Below are 20,993 nucleotides of genomic sequence, written 5' to 3' on the forward strand. Positions count from 1 at the left end.
TTTTCTGTGTATTGACGACTTTCAGCTTCGCATTCGTGCATTTTCCAGTAGAATATATATGTTCTAACGTCATCGTTCTATTCCGTCATTTACACCGATTGACCTCGGTTACTCAGTCACAAAAAGGGAATGACGTGGAATTTTGATTAGAACAACAAATACAAGAGAGGCATTTAAACTCATTAGTCGAAACTAAACTCACAACGCCATGGCTAAAACAGAAAAAGACAAACAGATAAACAACAGTACACAAACCACAACATAGAATACCGAAGACTGGGCAACACGAACCAATCCTGACGTTGCTGATCATTTGATATACTATATATTTTGAATTTACCACGGGTGTGTACTTAAAGCGTTAAAGAACGTCATATTAGAATTCAGAAACTAAAATGATTTTTTAAATCCAGTACGAGTCTTCATTTGTCCGTTCTGAGCTAGCAGTCTGTAGTCCACTGACTTCTGTTGTTGCCAACTGTCATAACTGGTTTTATTTACGTAGATGAGGTCGTTACTTTTAAATTTGTTTGCATATTTTGTTACTTCTGTCTTTTACTTTACTTTGCGATATGAGTTTTGCTAAATAATGAACACCATACTGTGACCTTAAGTTTTTCACATTCTTGTCGTTTTGGCTGTGGGGATAACCGCCTTTTTGGCAATGATACTTTATCCCATACTTGTAAATGTTCTAGATAAACCATATGATATGAACATCATATTTTTTCAAATTTGTAAAATGTAATTGGACTTCACAATTATGGTACATATCTGAAATCAAATGTCCAAAACATTCATTGTTATACGTATGAATAAATGGACATGTCCAGTAAGATAGTAGCAAAAACAAGTCAAAACATCGGGAGGTCAACATAATTATGGTCGTTTGCCATAGGCAAGTGTTTATCCCTAATTAAAGCTCCAAATCGCCCCGATTGCAGGGAAATTGAGGATACATTACACTTACAAATGAAAAAAAAAGCGTTCATGCCCAAGGATTATCTGGTTGACAGTTGTTGAATATCTTTATCATATATAGCCACAGGTACGTCTGATATGTAGTAGCCACAATCCCTCTCTTCTCTCTTCGTTTTTTTTTTTGGTATATTGATACGTTAATTTTCCATGAAAAAAATATCTGAAACACGATCATTTGTGTAACCCCCCCTTTACGAAACATGTGTCTAGGGTATGTTTCGTTAGTATCTAGTCAACACTGTTTATATCCAAGCAATAGTGAGATTACATGATAAATATCTGAAAGGTAAGCAGATTGAACGACACATGTTTTTGGACCAAACTACTTGTGGTAATCTTAAAACCTATATTTTCAGAGTCAAATAAATAATATTGGGACCATAAGACCAAGACACCCGTCTAATTTTAAATCATCTGAAGAGTAAGTTTAAGTACAATTTGCTTATAATATTTGACAACTGAAAAGTTTACTTAGTTTAAAATGAGTTATATTAATATTTCTTTGTAGAAGAGTTGATGACCTTATAAAAACCTACGATTCCAGGGTGATCAAATCTACTCATAGGACGTGTTTTACTTTGAATATAATTGTAGGAAAACTAAATAAAGGTTGGAAAGAAAGTATTTCAAATATATAAAAGAGTCTAGTTGTCAAAGAGAAAGAGATAAAGGACAAGGAACCGGTCTTAATAAGTTCTTACATGGTATATCAGTTTGAATGATGTCGTGTGCTAGTAGTTGGGCATGCGATACAACCTGTGCAGACCTAATTCTATCTCTCTGTATAGGTGGTCCTAAATCTTCGTCCATTATTGCTTGTGAAATTAAACGAGCGTTTGGTAATTCATCACCATTTGTTGCAACACGGGGTAATCCTGTACCTATAAAAATGTCCAAATAAACCAAACTTTTTATTGAATTTACATAAGTTGTATATCTAGTCAAGTTTGAGTCACACTTTTTTTGATAATATAATAATTGCAAGTTTCATGTTAGAATGTGGGATAATAAGAAAAAACAGTCAGAAGAAAATTTTGGGTATGCAGAACATGATGTTTTATGATTGATGTCGCGGTAATTACCTGATAACTTTAAAATGCAAATAATGACTTCTATGGTAGGTTTTAAAATTTTCACGCCATTACTCCATTGTAAAAATAACAATAGTACCAGATTATTACATGGCATTTTTCAGATGTATTTTCAGCCCAAGAGCCGAAGGCTCTACGGCTGATATTGACCGAGGGCTGATAATACATCTGAAATAAAAAATGACATATTATGATTTTTTTATCCTATTCTTCAACAATGGAGAACAGTTTAATAAATTGATCCTTTTAAGTTGTTCTCAAGAAGTTCAAAAAGTGTGGAGTGTACAAACGTAATACATCCGATATGAAATCTTTCTATCATATGCCTCAACAGAGGAGAAAAACAAAAGTATAATATATTTATATATTAACGATAAAAAAAATCAACAAAACATAATGAACACTGTTTGGAAAAGTCAATATTTGTAAAGTAACTTGCTAAATTATGCTGGAAACTTTGAAAAATGCCTTTATTGTATCATTTGTTTTACATTTTACACTATATATTTTCCTCTTTGCTAATATTTGTTTTGTACCCTACTTTGTTATGTTTTTCACTAAAAACGTAGCATTGAGGTGTATTTTTTGGAATTTGCCGAGTAACGTCGGAATGCCATGCGATAACGTTATGGAAAGGCATGCGATAATAGTCGGAAGCAGTTGATGAATTTTTCATATCAGCCCGATAAGCACCATGTCGGAAAATATGGAGCTCGCGTAGATTTAATGTTATTATCATACTGTAAAAATAATAAGTTATTTACTCTGAGTATATGATAAATTTACATATTGAAGACTAATATTCTTACCATCTGCGTAGTCAAATATTTTGGTCCCATTTTCATCAACAAATCTCTCAAAAAAGGAGGTAGATTTTCCAAATCCTGGATTCTCTAGGTTATTACACGATCCATCAATTGCTCTGTACTTAGCATAAACATTACACGCTGTATTCAAACAGAAATTAGATTATTATATTTCTTATCAAAAGTACGATCGAGCTCGTCATTTTAACTATTGAAAACAGTCAATTGATCTATTTAGAATAAGGAAACAACGACTGTTCGTAGGATTTTTTAATTGAGTGTACAAACATATGACCCTCTTAATATGTTTACCACATGAGTTGTGATAATATGATTGATACCAATCTAATCAATCTGATCAACTGAAGAAATTCAAATATTTACCCTTTTACTCCATAGACCATAGAAAGTTAAAAGTACAGTAGTTCAGAATGCAATTACTATCTATTGTTTCATCAAAAACCACAATAAAAAAATATTAGGTCTTGTTAAAATTGGTTTCGACAGATTATAGGCATTGCTATTGGCAATTATTTCGCCTCTTCGATAGCAAACTTGTTTCTGTTCGTTGACACAAGGGTAACAAACTGTGTAGTTAAATATATATTCTCATCCTTGAGGAAAAGGGTACCAAACTGTATCACAGTGGTAAAATAAATATTTTTACTGTTGATAAGACGGATACAAAATTTACTGGTTAAATGTACATTCAAATCGTTCATTAGGGGGTACCCAACTGATTGGTTAAAAAATATTCTTAATGATTAATGATTTTAAGTTTGGTTTAAGTGACACTTATCAATTCAACTGAGCATACTTCCAAATTTTCTGTTCTAAAACTGGTGATTATACATTCCTGTGTTTTATTTTGTTGTGTTTGGACGTTCCTGATGAATCTAAATATCCAGAAGAACGCGTCGGACCATTTGAGTTAAATCCTCAGAGTCGAATGTTCCCCACCACTTAAACGAAAGACGAATTATGAACACTAAGGTATATAAGAGTATTACCGCAGCCATCTCTAGAGCCACCAATCCACTTGATTCGTCTAGGACTGTTAAGAAAATATATATCATGAATACTAAACAAAGTTTAAAGTGTTTTCCTAAGAATAAAAACAAATTTATTCCAAATTATGCAGTTGAGTCAATTACTTGTTTATAAGACTCGTTCGGGGATTTATATTGTTAACCAATTCTGCTATTTTGGATGTTCATTATTCGTATTTTTATATTTAGTTTTTAGTTCCAAATATTTTTATTATGTTAGAGGGGTAAACTCATTGAAACTTTTTAATGGGAATTCGTCGGTATATGGGATATAATCTATCCTCTTTTTGCGGAATCGTTTTAATATACTGTGGATTCAGCACTGAGAGGAGCACTACTGGACGAAAAAACAACTGTCCATACCAGTAACAGTCATTGCACGACTGTCTCAGTCTGTGGAAGACTGAAAATGATTGCCAAATGAGCTGATAATAACTGTTAGGGTTATGACAGTTGCCTTATTTCGTTGTAAGAGTTAATTTATGTCTGTCCCAACACTTTAAGAGATTGTGAAAAACAAACTTTGCTATCCACAGTCATTTGAGGACTGTTGCAGTGGTTTACGGCGTTAACACAGCCAAAAACTATTTGATACAGTCTTTTCAAAAGTTGTAGCAGTTGTATAATGTTTGTTCCAACCTTTTAAAGAGGGACGAAAGATACCAGAGGGACAGTCAAACTCATAGATCGAAAACAAACTGACAACGCCATGGCCAAAAATAAAAAGACAAACAGACAAATAATAGTACAGATGACACAACATAGAAAACTAAAGACTAAGCAACACGAACCCAAACAAAAACTGGGGGTGATCTCAGGTGCTCCGGAAGGGTGAGCAGATCCTGCTCCACATGTGGCACCCGTCGTGTTGCTTATGTTATTACAAATCCGGTAAATAGTCTAATTCAGTAAGTCACATTCGTGAAAAGGGAAGGGTATTGTAGTTACGACATAAGGAACATATCCGATATCATCTGTGAAACGGTTATTCCATAACGGTCAACCAACTCGTGATGGCGTCCGTAAAATTTACGAAGGGATGATTTCAACTTCACCATTTGGAACTCTTGGTTTAATAGCTTCCTTGTGAGCAGCAATCCTCTATCAAGGAAATCATGATAGGAAACTTTAAATGGTTAGAACTGTTAAAATGTGTTTGTGTCAACTTTTCAGACCTGCAGTCAAAAAATGTTTGCTACAACGTTTTTAGCGTTTTAACATTTGTAAATTGTTTTTTACAACTTTTTAAGGTTGTAACAGTCATTAAATGTTTAATACAACTTTTTAAAGGTTGTCACAGTCGATAAATGTTTAAAACAAACATTTTAAAGGTTATTACAGTCAGTAAAGGTTTGATACAAATATTTTAAAAATTGTTTTCACGGCTCAACCTCTGCAAGGTTTGGCATGGTTGTGAAATGAGCCATAATTTATATTATTATGATTTATTGTTGGGTTTTTTTTTGCGATTGTTGTTTGTCTTCTTGTCGTTTTCCGTGTATTGCCATGGCATTGTTAGTTTATTTTCGACTTGTGCCTTTGACTATCCCTTTGATATCTTCCGTTTCTGTTTTATTCTGTGTATTCAGTGTCGTTTATAACTTGCTTTAATCATACCAGAAGCTTTTGTTAAAAATTAAGTAGGTTTAGAATTAATGAATAAGATATTAATTTAGTTCATTTAAAGGCGCATTAGCTGTCAAATTCATGTTAACCGATTTGACTCAAATTCTCATAGTATATTAATAACATACTAAAATGTATATCCAAATTACAAAACATTTAAGATAAAGAATTAACAGTGCATGAACTCAATGATATTTTGAGTGTATTTTTGTCTAGACGTCATCTAATTAACCACCGATATGAACTCCGAAGACTGCCGACGGTCATTTAACCCAATATAAGCATAAATATAAATATAAAAGATAGTGACCACGTGCAATTGGATTTTTCTAGGTCTGTTTGATTTCATATTGTGGGTTAAAAGAATGTTTATCATCGTTTTTACCTCTATAAGATTGATTTTGTTGTGAATCGAATCAGTCAAACAAATGGTTCATCCTTGTTTCACTTTCAATGTCGACATTCTTGTCCTTTCAACAGCTGAATACTTGCGTAACCCATCTGCAGCGAAGGGATAAAATTGAAAGTCACATGAATACGGATTCAATGAGGTCGAATTATTCACTTGCACTTTGACAAAAATAAACCAAACTGGCTGCTTGAAGCGAATTGTTATTTCACTACTTCACTTTCATTAATGATTGAACAAAAAAAAATCATATTTTATTTTTTTATTATATCTCGTAGCTAATGCCCCTTTTATTTAAATGATTAGTCGCTCGGTGCAACTGGAAAATTTAAAGAATATGAATACCTACAGCATAATAAATCGTTTCATCTGAATTGCTACTGTATGTCGGAATTCGGTATTCATGAGTGATATTTTTCCATGATAAAACCGTTCGACTTAGAGTCTATTAAATCTTAAAGACAAATCTGCCAAGTTAACAAAAAACATTCCTTCACCGTAAACGATTTACCTTCTTTAATTTTTTGCTGCATACTGTCGGCCGGCTGGCCGGTCGGCATACTAAATGTTAAACAAAATCGTAGAATGGCAGATAAGGATGTTAGGCCACAATATAAGCTGAGCTGGAAACTGCATTAGTAGAGTAGAAATGAACGATATGTTCTATATGAGTATATCGCCGCACTCCTACACAGAAGCATAGATGTACCAAGGCAACGTTAGGAGTGGAACTTGTCAACAATTAATGCACTATCCATGTATGATGCCCCTTTTATACACAGCCCTTTTTTAACTATACCCTTAACAAAATCTTATTTTACAAGCCAGGGCTGTTGAGCCTGTTGCCAACAAAACTGTATATGTGTGGATCTAACATGGCAAAATCTGACTTGCAACCCTTTGGGGTGGGTGTGACAAAATCTGACGTCTCATTTAAAGGACCTTTGACTTTTAAAATGTTCAAAACCACAATTCAGATCAGTTTAGAACAGTATAGATCGTTTAAAGTGACCTATAGTTAGTGACCTGAGGTACTTTTTAAACATGAACTTGTGACATATTTCAGGTACCCTACTGGCCAATATGTTTAATTGTTTTATTTATATGTTCAAGTTCAAGTTCAAGTTCAAAAACTTTATTTATAGAAGATTATCAGTATACAGAAAACATAAAGTCATGAAGCTTTTATATTGTATCGTCTTATTACAAACAAAACATTTAAAACAAGCATGTTTAAAACAATGCAAGCATACAACACACACAGGAGCTTCACAATCAAAGCAAATCATTACATTGAAGCATACATATACCATATAAATGACACGAAGAAGTAAAAATATGTTATTCTATGCAGCAATATTAAAAGTACCAAAAGCAATGAATATTATAAGCATATAAAGCACTTTAAACCACATAAGCAGTTATAGCACATTAAGCAGAAAAGCTCTATAAATTAAGCATTAATAATAGCAGGCATTGCATTGGTATGAATTACCATTCCAGGTAACAATAAATTTAGAAAATTGGTTAAAATTGTTTTTTTTTTCTCTAAAACTCGGGGGGTAGTTCATTTCAAAATTGTGCAGCTGTGTAGCGAAAAGAATTGATGCCATATGTAGTTGTTCTTACCTGGGGTTGTTTAACAGTATTTCTACATCTGAAGGAATATTTGCGATTTTTTTATATTGATTAAATCATGTAAATAAGATGGACTCTTTTTGTGCATAATTTTAAAAGTTCCTATAGCTATTGGTCGTAATCTTCTAACTTTAGGAGATGGATGTTTTGACTTGTGTAAAAAATCTTCATATGAGCTATCATAATCATCATAAACAAGTCTCAAGGCTCTCTCTAGGATTTTTTTCCATCTTAACTGTGTTTCTTTGACTACAAAAATGCCAGGTGACTGGGCAATAATTAAGATTAGACAAAATAAAAGAATAGTAAATTGTTAGAAGACCAAGTCTATTCAGATATCTACCAATACGTTTAAGAACACTAAGTTGACGAGAGGCCTTCTTACAAATCTCAGATATATGTTTATCAAAATTTAATTTGTAATCTAGTTTAACCCCCAGTAGCTTTACATCATTTTGACATGCTGTTATATTTCCTTTAAGCTTAAAAACAATATCATGATTAAAATATTTTTTGCCAATTGCCAGAGTTTGGAACTTATCTGGATTAGCTTTCATTAAATTGTAATCAAACCAGTACAGTATTTTGAGACTATCACTTTCTAAACTTTTTATAACATTCTGTATATCAAAATCAGCATAGGATAAGGTGTTGTCATCAGCATAATTATATATAGTTCTATTGTCAACTACACCAAAAATGTATATCTTTGTTCCAGTTGTACATGTTGTATACTTGCAGATTTTCGAAACACTGCTAACCAGTGAAATTCTCATAATCATGTGTCTGCAAACATAAATATGATGTAAACTTTTAAATCCCCTATCCACTTCACATATCATTCCAAGTGTGACTGGGGAATAGAAATATAAGGTCACTCTTTATCTTCTTCAGACTAACTGTTACATCCTTGCTCATGTGGGGCATTCGTTTGGTTGCCTTATTACAGGAACTACATATATATTGTATGATAATGAATTGTTAATTGTCTCGTCATAAATATGCATGAGATATTTGTCACCCGATTTTGAATAACCGACAATCAATCAATCTTCACATGTATATATGCATAAAGTGTGTTGCTAATGCTGGTTGACAAGTATTTCCCTGGTTTTACTTTATCACCTTTTGGATGTTGATTCGATGTACAATACTAAATACTTGCATTTTGAAGGTGTTGGTAGTGTTTGTAAAATATTTTAAAATAGAATATGTAGAATTTAAGAATATAGTATGTGTTGAGAAAGTTCTTGTTGAATTTGACTAAAAAGCAAATATTCACATGTTTTGCTGTGAAAATTATTATTTTATGTCATTTATTAAGCACGATTGCATTATTAGTATATTTGTCTTCAAATATTCCTGAGTCATGGACAACAAAACATTTTAATTTAATGAACATATATAATATATAGCCTTCGCAGTGAGCAGGTGAGTATTTATATGATGGTTCAAAATAATACTTATCAACAAAATAAAACAGTATTAGTATAACACTGAAGAGAGTTCAAGAGCTACCATTGGTCAAGAATGATGTAGTCGGAATGGGGGTGACTTTTATCTACTGGTAGATGGCACAGCATTGTTATTACCAATGTTGGCTTAATCTTCCAAGGGTGGAGAGGAGGGGGCTGGATCGTAACCCTTGGCTAACGAAGATGCATGTTTATAAGGATTCATATTGAATAAAAGGTTATGGACGTTGCTCTTTTCTCAAAATGAATAATTACAATGAATAAAATATCTACAAATATTGTATCATGTTAATAGCAACATGGTTAAATCCAAATATAGCTAAAACGAAATACAACAGGTATTCAAAGTTTTCATCATCATGATCATAACTGTATTAGTTTTAGATCTAGCACAGAATATAAAATCAATTTATATACTTAAAACCTCAACAATATATATGCTTGTCTAAAAAATGTTTGTACTATATACATGATAAAAAGCATGTATAAAAACAAAGAGGCATATATATTTGCATGTGAACTCAGTCAATGTTTATATGCTGATAGATTGTGCTCTGTAAGTCAAAATCCATATGCCTTTTTAGCTGTTATTGATTTTGGGCTCCTGTCTCTATGGCATATACCCAACGGTAAGCGGACAGAAAGTCACAGGACAGAAAGTCACAAATTTGATAGGACAAACAGTCACAGGACAAAAAGTCACAAATAATTTGTTGACAATTGTTTGAATATATAAGAGAAAGATCTTGAAATATTTACTTTTTATTACATATATTCATTTTACAGTTTAGGAACTTTTTCATTAGCCTTGATAAATGAAGGTTTGTTAAACTTTAATCATGCAAAGGATATATTTCTTGGCACCATGAAGCCGATTAAGTACCAAGCCACTTTGACATTTTGTTTTCCTAACAATTATTTGATTATGATTGGTATTTTTTAATAAATTTTGTTTACAAAGTTGGTTTATATACATGTTCCGGAAAATATGAGTATTTGGAACATATATACTCATATGGTTCGACCATACGCGTATGGTCCGGTTAATTAACACGATGAACGTTGAAAAAGTGTCCCATAAATTAGGAGCTTCTCAAAGGGTAATTTTTACTTTTTCAATCATATTGTAATCAGTGTTACATGATTAATGAAATCAAAATGAATTTTACTTACAAGACAGAAATATAATAAAATCATTGTATATAGTCATTATTGGTTTGTCAATACATTTGTACGGAACGAAATGCAATATGTCGAATTATGAAAATAACTTCAAGAAATATCTAAATACACTGTTAAACAAGAACTTAACTCACATGAACATTGGTCATTGAACCCTCTTTCTTTTCTTTTTTGAAATTTCTTATGTTTTTATTAAATTAAATTTCTAAAAATATTTCAAATTGTTTTTAGTTATTTAATATGTTCTTGTTCCTATTTATACGATCTTACAATAACAGAAAAATAGTATGAATAAGAGAAAAAACACAATAATTTAATGAAAATAAGTTGAGATTAGAAGACATTTTGTTTCTGAAATAATAATTTAACACTACGAAAAAAGAAAAAAATGTCCATGCTAAAAATCCTGTGATTTCACTTGCGGACAGAAAAGTCGACAAGATAAAACGCTCTTTATTGATTCTAGCAAAAGCAAGAAAAAAGATGCACCAAGGATTCATTTAGTAACTTGTGCAGGTTTGAGTTCGGAGAATTATATGTGCGCTCCTGCAAAGGTAATTAGAATTTATTTGAAAAATACCTTTACGGTTTAAATACTCATATGATCCGACCGTATGCGTATGGTCGGACCATAAGGGTATACGCATATGGTTATGACCTTACGCATATGGTCCAAATACTCATATGGTCCAGAATATATACAATAGTTCCAAAAAAAATACAAAAAATGTTTTTTTTTAAATAAGTGTTAAAGGATAATTTATGAGTCATATTTATCTACATGTATTTTGCCTTCTTTTTTGTTGGGTTGATGTATCATTGATATATATATCATCATTTTTATTCACGTATCTGACATGATTAATGTTTTTTTTATATATAGTAATTTAAATTTAACATTGAATATGAGTGAAAAACACACAAACAAATCTTTCCGTAAGCATAAATGTTTATGTAAACATGGTTAGTATTTCATGAAGTTCAGAATATTTTAATTTTGTATTAATAAGTAAGTTGTCACAACATTGGCTTAGTTAACTACATTGTCCGTCTCAGAAATAAGTTTCAAAAGAATTAGTATAGATCTAAGAAAAAGTAAAAACAATAATTCATATTCAGATAAATACTTAGATTATATTTACTGAACATGAACTCATGCCCATTCAAATATGAAATTAGAATAGGTAATAATCAGGATTTCAATATTGAATAGCTAATAATCTGCAAATTCTAATATACATGCTATAGGTAATAAGTAGATAAGGACACAACAGTTTATTGCCTGGAGGCATGAATTTTAAACTGTCATGGGTATTGGAAATGAGTGTATAATGATGTTCACCAATGTTAATAGGTGTCTTCAAAATGTGGAAATTCAAAATAAAGAAAAAATGTAAAGAAAAATATGAAACAGCATGATATATTTTTATTTTAGTATTTTAGAAAAAATGCAGTTTTTAAAAGTTATGTGAGTATTGATTTATCAACATAAAATAGGTAAATAACTAAAATGAAATAAATAAAGTATTATCTTGGGTGAAAACTGCAAAGCATTATTTAATACAAGTAATTAAGTAAGTCAATTTTATTCAAAATTGGCATATATATACATAATAACATAGAAAACATGAGCTATGATGAGCTCTTTAACCGACTACAAACTGTAACATGTGTAATAAGTAAAAAGTATAACACAAATCATGTAAATTAAACTCAAGGTTCACTACTCAATTGTTGATGAAATGTTAGCTATTTTAGTTTGCTAAAAACCTTAAAAGGCAAAGTTTCCTTATGACAAAGATTCTACATTGACCACAGAAAAATTTATAATTTCATTCATGACACAAAATCCCTACATGCACTTGGCAAAGGGAAAGACTAAAGCAAAGTAACAGTGTATTTATTTCTTTTTTTTCTTCTTTTAAACTTCTTTGTAGTAATTTATTTCCTATAACATATTTTAGGTCATGAAGATGCTAACTGCAAATGAAATCACCCATTGTCTTTTAGATAGAAATGAATATGATATAAAAAAATGGTAAAAAAAAAGTATGGTGTAGGCCTTAATTAGACAGTAACCCTACAATAAAAGTACACGTTTCAGAAAACATGAATGTAGAAAGAAAGACACAATCTTTTAGAATTTAAACCCCCAAAAAATTATGTTTTATTCTTTTTGTTATTATGGACTAATAAATTCAATGTATAATCCCAGTTGCAATCAAGCAAATTATGATAGCTATTTTTCTTCAAGGTAAATAAAGTTATATTGTAATTGTGACTTTCTTCTTGAGGTACATATTATAAGATTAGTTACAATATTACACAAAACATTATTCTCAATGTTTTTTTTTTTTTTGTAGAATTAACATTGGAGTGAGCATGATTCCCAGCCAATATAAAAACCAGCTACATATGCATTTTCGATGCATAGTAAATATAGACGTCAGTGAGTCACTCAGATAGATGCAATTTGTGAAACAGTGGACGAATTCACAAAATTGTGTTATCTATTCGTTGCATTTGGAAAAAATGAATATATAGCGTTTACAGCATTATGCCATGGTGTGGTATTAGGATTTAACTGGAAATGAAGAAAATTGTGCTTGAACAAATAGCAAACTTATAATTTGTTAGAAAGACCACATTACTGAATCACTGTGAATTGATACCTTGGATGATAATTATTCATTTGAAACTTATAGCAATTTGCAATAATAATTAATATAAGAATTCATAATTTCAGTGAATATCTATAACGAATCATTTCTGAATTCTATGAATACCTTGGATAGTTATTCATTTAAAAGAGGAACGAAAGATACCAGAGGGACAGTCAAACTCATAGATCGAAAACAAACTGACAACGCCATGGCCAAAAATAAAAAGACAAACAGACAATTAATAGTACAGATGACACAACATAGAAAACTAAAGACTAAGCAACACGAACCCAAACAAAAACTGGGGGTGATCTCAGGTGCTCCAGAAGGGTAAGCAGATCCTGCTCCACATGTGGCAAATTAAAAAAATAGCAAATAATACGAATTCATAGTGCCAGTGAATATTTATAGTGCATCATATCTGAATGCATGAATACCTTGGATAACTATTCATTTAAAATGGCAATTTGGATAATGAGAATTCATAGTTACAGTGAAATTTATAGTACATCACATCTGAAGTTAATGATGATATTGCAATGGTTTACTACTACTAGGGAGTGTTTAACGACCTTAACTACCCATGAGGGTCTCGCACGGTCGGTCACTATTGTTTAGTGTCAAATGACTGCTTGCTGTAATTCAACATGTTCAAGTCAAAATGTATATTAATAATAGCCTAAATAAAGGCAACAGTAGTATACTGCTGTTCAATTAAATTACTATTTATAGCCAAACTGGCATTTTATACTGTCATGCAAATTAAATAATACTTCAAAGTATCGTTTTATTTATGTCATCATTGATCATACCTGATTTTTGGTTAACAAAAGCCAGACAACTGTTAACATTCATTTGATAATATTGTAGTCTTGTAAGTATAATGTAAAATAAGGAGATGTGGTAAAAACTTCAATGAGGCAACTATCAACCATAGACCAAATGATGTAATTGATAGCAACTATATAGGTCACTGTATATCCTTCCACAATGAGCAAAGCCCACACCGCATTGCAAGCTATAAAATGTCCTGTCATACATGTAAGACAATGTAAAAAAATCAGACGAGGAACCCAACAGTTGCATTTACAAACCAAAGCAACAAACAAACACATATAAAACAACAACAAACGAAACCACTAAAGATAAGCCTGTGTCACTGTGGTCCGACCCACCATATTAGCGAAAAAGAAAAATATTCATATAAAATTGATTGATAAACAGATTGATACAAAAAAAAAAATGAGAAGAAAAAACAATATGACTACATTCATTTTTAGATGTCACCAGGTGGCGTCACAATTTAACAAATATTAGGTCAAGGATATGAAAGAATAATTTCTTGATGATCATTTCAGATTTCTCCCTTTTTTATACGCCCATACTCAGGCATGTTTTTGTACAGATCCATTTTATTTGCCTCTGATTAAATGCCTTCTTTAGTTCTAAATATCCCATTTTATTATTGTTAAAATTTCTATAAACACAATAAGCCTGATAAGGGTGTATCATGTGCTATTGGTGAGCTGTTTTTTTTTAATTTTATTTATTGGTGGGAGCATATTTTTGTTTTTGTTTTTAGAAATAAAGAAATGGTATTAAAAAGTGGTCTCAAGAGGGAGGATTAGAATAGGAATTTTATTCTTATGGCTGAACAATTATAATCAAACTACATATCTTCCTTAGGCATGGTCAATACAGTGTTACAACTATGTTTATACATTAAAGCATGGTGTGAAAAGATAAAGAAATACAAATAAACTAAACACATGATAATAAAAGGGGGGATATAACGTATACTGCTATGATGAGACATCAACCCAACAACAACAAAAAATCACACTTTAATGGTCAACTGAAAGCTTAAACAAAAAATAGTTGTCTTTACAAGAAGACAGTCTTGAAATGTGTATGCCAAAATCGTCACAAGAGGGGGCATTCAGTGTGACCCTTGTCTGTATGTTCGTCTGTCCGTACGTCCGTAAATTTGTTTCCGTTCTCTAACTTAAGATTGCATCAACCAAATGTAATGAAACTTATACATGTTATACACAATGCTTATTACCACAAAACACAGATAAAGTTTTTATTTGGGTGGCCTCACGTTTAACCGTTCTCGATTTATGCTCCTTTATAACGTTTTATGCAAGTGGAGGCATCATCTGTGTCCCATGGACACATTCTCCATTTATTTTTTAATAAGATCATAATAAATAAGAAGATGTGGTATATGTTTGCAAATGAGACCATCGTCCACCATAGTCAAAATGACGTAGAAGTAAGCAACTCTAGTTCACTGTACCGCATTTAAGAATGGGGAAAAACCAAACCGTACACCAAGCTTTGAATTATGCTTTTTTCTGTAGAAACACTGAATTTTCTCCTAAGGGGACGACCATTTAATTTTGAGGGTGGTCCTAGCAAATTTGTTGAGGTCAGAATAATTATATCCAACATAAAGGCGGCCAGATTATTTATATTCAATCGGACCAGAGCCAGAATATTAATTTTCTTCCCATCTACAAATTGACAAAAAAAAACTGCCCCCCTGGTCCGCCACCACCCCAAAATCAACCACCCTCTAAAATAATTTAAATTTTATTGGCCTAGACTCGGTGGTTGTCTTGCGGAGGACGGTTATTGTTCACCAAAACCGTACCACCTAAATACCCCCCCCCCCCTTCCACCTTCCCTTCTGTTTTTTTTCAAGGTTTGTGTCACTCATTGTTTTAGTTTATTTGCGTATTGTTGTCCCATGTGTTTTTTTTTTCGAAATATAATTTTGTCCCTCGATTTCCCTTTGCAAATAACGCATTTTTTTTTTTTTTTTTTTTTTTTTCTTTCAAAACAAAGCATTGTAAGTGTACATATCTTTGTTTTTGTGCTTAAAGTATAGTGTTTGCGTTCAATCAGCTTTACCTTTGAACTACTTTTATCAATACCCCCCCCCCCCTTTTTTTTTCAATCAAATTAATGCAGGAAAGGGTTTTATGATCAAATTTATAAATTAACGCAATTGCAAACTGTCTAAAACTTATTCAACAAATATATAAATAAATCTAGCGCCTGCGTTCATTTAATTTCAAAAGAGTACATCAGTTTCTAAATAAACGATCACTACGAACAAAGTACGAATCGTTCACACGATTGATTTCTTTAACCTGTTGTAAAGTGTTCATTTTTCCTGTTTCCCATATTCATTGTCGTTGATAAGCAAAGTTTTTGCATTATATCACTATACATGCAATAATATCAGATTTTTAAATAACGCCGACACCTGAAAATTATAAAAACTGTTGTAGCCTCCTAGTTCACGAAGAAAGTTCTCGATTTGAACTTTGAACACAGGATGAGGTTTAAGTTGCTAATACAAGTTTTGATTAGGTATTTTGTCCAAGGGGTGAACATGGTATTGCGGCATAATTAGACGCATAATGTATTTTTTTTTGTTTTTTAATTGTAGCTAAAAATGATGTGAGGAAGAATAAGAGCAACACCAGAGGTCAATTTTTATATCCAAAGACGGACGAGGATAAATCTTTAGCAAAAAGAAATACCTAAAAGCACCAAAAACAAAACTTACAATTAGCATTATCAACCAAATTGATGCTAAAGGAGACAACTCAAAAATGAGAAAAATTTCCGTGAAATGAGTATTGACGCTGGCTGTGTTAAAATCAATTTGAAAGTTTTTTTTCAAGAAACCGTCTTGATGAGTGACGAAATTATTGTATTGGAAGGTGACCTTTATAAAATGTTTTTGTGTAATTGTCATTTGTTCTTTCGTTGTATTTTTTTGTTTTTTTCATATGAAGAAACAAAATGTGTGAATTGATTGATTTTTTTTTAGTCCTTGAACTATCATTTACTTGTAAGAATCGATTATGCTATATCCACCTGTCCAAAATCTTTAAGAAAGAGGAGGGTTATTCTGAAAAATATTGGACAGTTAAAGGTACCCTAATGGTTTCTTACAGGTAAATGATAGTCCAATCACTGAAAATAAAGAACGGGTACAACAATTGAATGACGTCACAACAATGTTTTAACTCTGCATAAAATCGAGGGTTAGAAATTATCTATCATATTTACGTATTGCAAATCCTGTACAAATATATTTTTCAAATCAATATTGGTCTGTACTATTTAACTGTATGGTTGAGATATCTCAGAAAACGATTTGTAACACATTTCGACTACAGGATGAATTCAAATAATAGTTTTGAGATTTTGAAAAAAAAACTTTCTAATTGGCTGCAAAAAGTGAAAGAACAAAAATACCGAACTCTAAGGAACATTCAAAACGGAAAGTCCCTTATAAAATGGCAAAATCAAAAGCCGAAACACATCAAACGAATGGAAAACAACTGTTACATCCCTGACTTGGCACAGGTATTTCCTTATGTAGAAAACAGTGAATTAAACGTGGTTTTAAAGCTAGCCAAACCTCTCACTTCTATGACAGTCAACTGAGCGACGTTAATAAATGCATGAATCATACACGCGCCATTGATTGCAAACACTAGTAAATTGTTTTGAACTGACAATGACATTTTGATCTGAATAGGTGTTAAAAGACTGAACAATGAATTAATAAGTCATGTTCAGTCTTTCCGTCAATTTGTATAATCATCCACTGCAGTAAACTCAGTACTGTTGAAACACACCGCTTGCAGTCAATTAAGATCTGTCAATAGTTGTTATTCATCTGTAAAGGGCAACATAGGATTAAATTGGCTTAAGAGCTACTGAACAGTACTGGACTGCAAGGGGAAAGGTCGAATAGCATTAAATGAAAAAAAAAAGAAAAACACTTATATTATTTCGTGCGTCCGAAGTAATTTTTTTCTTGATTTACCTTCTTCAGACACGCTCAAAATCAAACATATTGAAGGTCAAAGATGTATAACACCTGAAACGTGAGGAGCTTTATGACCAAAAGGACGTGAAAAGATTTACAACAAAAAATATCTCAAATATAATGCAAAACCCTAAACAAGAATTAACGTTTTTATGATCAGACTAATCAGATGATGTTACGATCAAAATTGCCGTTTTGTGACTGGCTGAAATAAATTCTTGATTAAAATATAACGATTACAGCAAAATGAAGGGTTTTAAATTACATTAGAACATGTACAATGAAAACAGTAGATTTCGCAAAATCGTTAGCACATTTACGATGTTTTATGTGGGTTTTGTCACTGATGACATAAACTGTCCTATATTTGTATTGTTTCTGATTCACCGTAGCGGAATATTTGAAATCTTGTTCAAAGAAGCACATTCAATATACTTCAATATAAAGCGCAAAATAAAATATATTTCAGTTACAGACAGATTACCCTTCTGGAGCACCTAAGATCACCCCCAGTTTTTGGTGGGGTTTGTGTTGCTCAGTCTATAGTTTTCTATGTTGTTTTTAGCGTATTATTGTTTGACAGTTTGTCTTTTTCTTCTTAAGCCATGGCGTTGTCACTTTATTTTCGACTTATGAGTTTGAATGTCCCTTTTGTATCTTTCGCCTCTCTTTTTCTACCAGAAGTAAAATAAAATTATCTGGTTTTCTAATGATTTTAAGGGAAAATGACAATGGTTAAAAATACACGCCAAAATTAAAATCAGCGTTTGATACTAGAAAGCGAGTCAAAATGTGGCCAGGCTAATTTCCCCTGAATTTATTATTTCATTTAAAAAAAAAAACGTCTTTCAATCTTTTCTTAAATTCAAGGTATCACAGCTTCAGTTGTTTGTAACAACATGATGGCATATTTCTGAATATTTTACTTAATAAAAAACATCTAAAGATGGCACGAAGCTGCACATTTTATCACAAAAAAAGAAAACAAAATGAAACCCTACAGTAAACCAACCCCCAATGTTTATAGGAGTTGATGCTTTGCCTTGTCGTTCATATACAAATAATTTATTTTAGTTACAGTCTTTCGATACAAACTGAGTTGATGCGTTGCCTTGTCGTTCATATACAAATACTTTATTTTAGTTAAAGTCTTTCGATACAAATTTTTTAAACAGTAAAATTTACAAAAAAAGGTTTCAGAATCTCTTTCAACAGCAAAGTTTGGAAAACAACTGTCATATTCCTGACTTTGTACAGGCATTTTTTAAGAAGAAAATAGTGGGTTAAACGTGGTTTTGTAGCTAGCTAAACCTCTCACTTGTATTTGAGAAAGGAGAAGTATCATGGAAAGTTCATCAAACCGTCAGAAAAATGTGAATAGTGATTAGAAAATTACATATGTGGTATTAATTACTAATGTACATAGAATTGTAGCAATAAAATGTTGGTGCTGTATACTTAAAACATGGTTAACAATCGAGAAAAAATGTATCAGGCACTTACCGACATCATCAGCACTGGCACAGGTAAGAGCAGCAAGCACAAGAAATCTTAATATCGCCATCCTTAGCGAAAACTGTCTCTAATGCCGGCGTTTCCTTTCTCTTATATGAACACCATAGGGGCTTTCTAAGGATAACTAGTTGACGTTCCTTGTATTATGTCCAAAGTCGACATTTGATTGAATTTTATTTAAAATCAAATTAAACTTGAATAGAAATCTCTAAAATTCTTCAATATCTGACTATTTTTTTTACCGTAATATCTAAATTTTAACCTTTCAATCGCCTCTAATGATTTCAAATGCATACGCAGCAACATTGGTTTTTATTAGAATGTTGGATGAAATATAGTTCAGTTTTAGGTAATTTGGAATAAGAACGAATGTACGTGACTCTATAATTTTCTTTTCCATCTGCTACATATTCTAAGAAATAATTGGCATCTTAAAACTTTTGTTCAGTAATTCATCTGTGAAAATTCATTATACATAAAACATAAAAAACGATCTATTAGTTTCATTCAAAACGAAATTAAAATGTTTCTGATTATTTGCTGCGTATTAACTTCTATTAGCAAATGCATTTTTGTGCTACAAGGTCATTTTGTTATTGACATCATCTGAATAGTCTGAAACTAAAAACGGTAAGTCTAGTTAAGAGATTTAAGTAATTTTTCAGACATTTTCCTGTCGTAAGTTCGGTACTGTCCAGATTCTTTGCTTGAACTCAATCCAGTAATGTTCAGAACCTGTTCAGAAAATTCTGTATGTTAATTTTTTTTGTACAGTTAATCCAAACTACTGATCAATTTGAACATAAATTGTACAGATATTGACAGCAATCGAATTTAATAAGTCTAAAAGTTAACTGAAAGACTAATCATAACTTAGTAGCTCTGATTCCTTGTGCAGGTTTTGGCTTTATATATGGTCCTTTTTGTCCTTGAGGTTATCATTAGCCCACTAGCCAGTATTTCTGTACCGGCATGAAAATAGGCATCACTGAAAAGACGTTAATTGTCGAAATTGGCATCTGGTGCATTAAAATTGGTACCGTTAATGCTATTAATAACTTATTGTTTAGTACTCTGAGAATTGTTGAGATCAAAATGACCGTTTCAGCAAAAATTGGGTTTACTAGTATAATACAAGGAATTTGAAATGTTAAAAGTAAGATATTATTTTATAAAAAACGTCATCACCGAAGAGATATTAATTGTCGAAATCGGCTATGTACAAGGAACAAACGGGTTTCGGACCCTTTAAAGATGCCCTAGATGGTGGATGCTTTATCCTCTTTTGATAGCAATATGTTGTTATTCATGCGGCAAAGCTTCAAACAAGATTGTTCTTATATGCAATGATTATTTCGAATGTCTCACTAAAGAACTTGGAATTTACAGCAAATCTGGGAACCCTACATATACCTTTACATCATTCACGAAAGAGTAGATTTTAGAAAATCACAAATCCGCAATTCTTTGCTCTCGCAGTAACTTCAAAAAAGGTCCAAAAAAATATACGATCTTTGTACTGGTTATATAAACTTCACAAACATCCTAATAAAGAACGATATATAGCCAGTTCGTCAAAATGTTCGATTAAACATCTGTCTAAATGTTTTACTACCATTCTTTCTACAGTAAGAGATGGCCTTAAGAAATATTGTGATAAGGAACATTGAACCAGCAGTATCAATCAGATTTAGATT

This window comes from Mytilus californianus, unplaced genomic scaffold, assembly GCF_021869535.1.
Source record: "Mytilus californianus isolate M0D057914Y unplaced genomic scaffold, xbMytCali1.0.p SCAF_10, whole genome shotgun sequence".
Taxonomy (NCBI): Eukaryota; Metazoa; Mollusca; class Bivalvia; order Mytilida; family Mytilidae; genus Mytilus; species Mytilus californianus.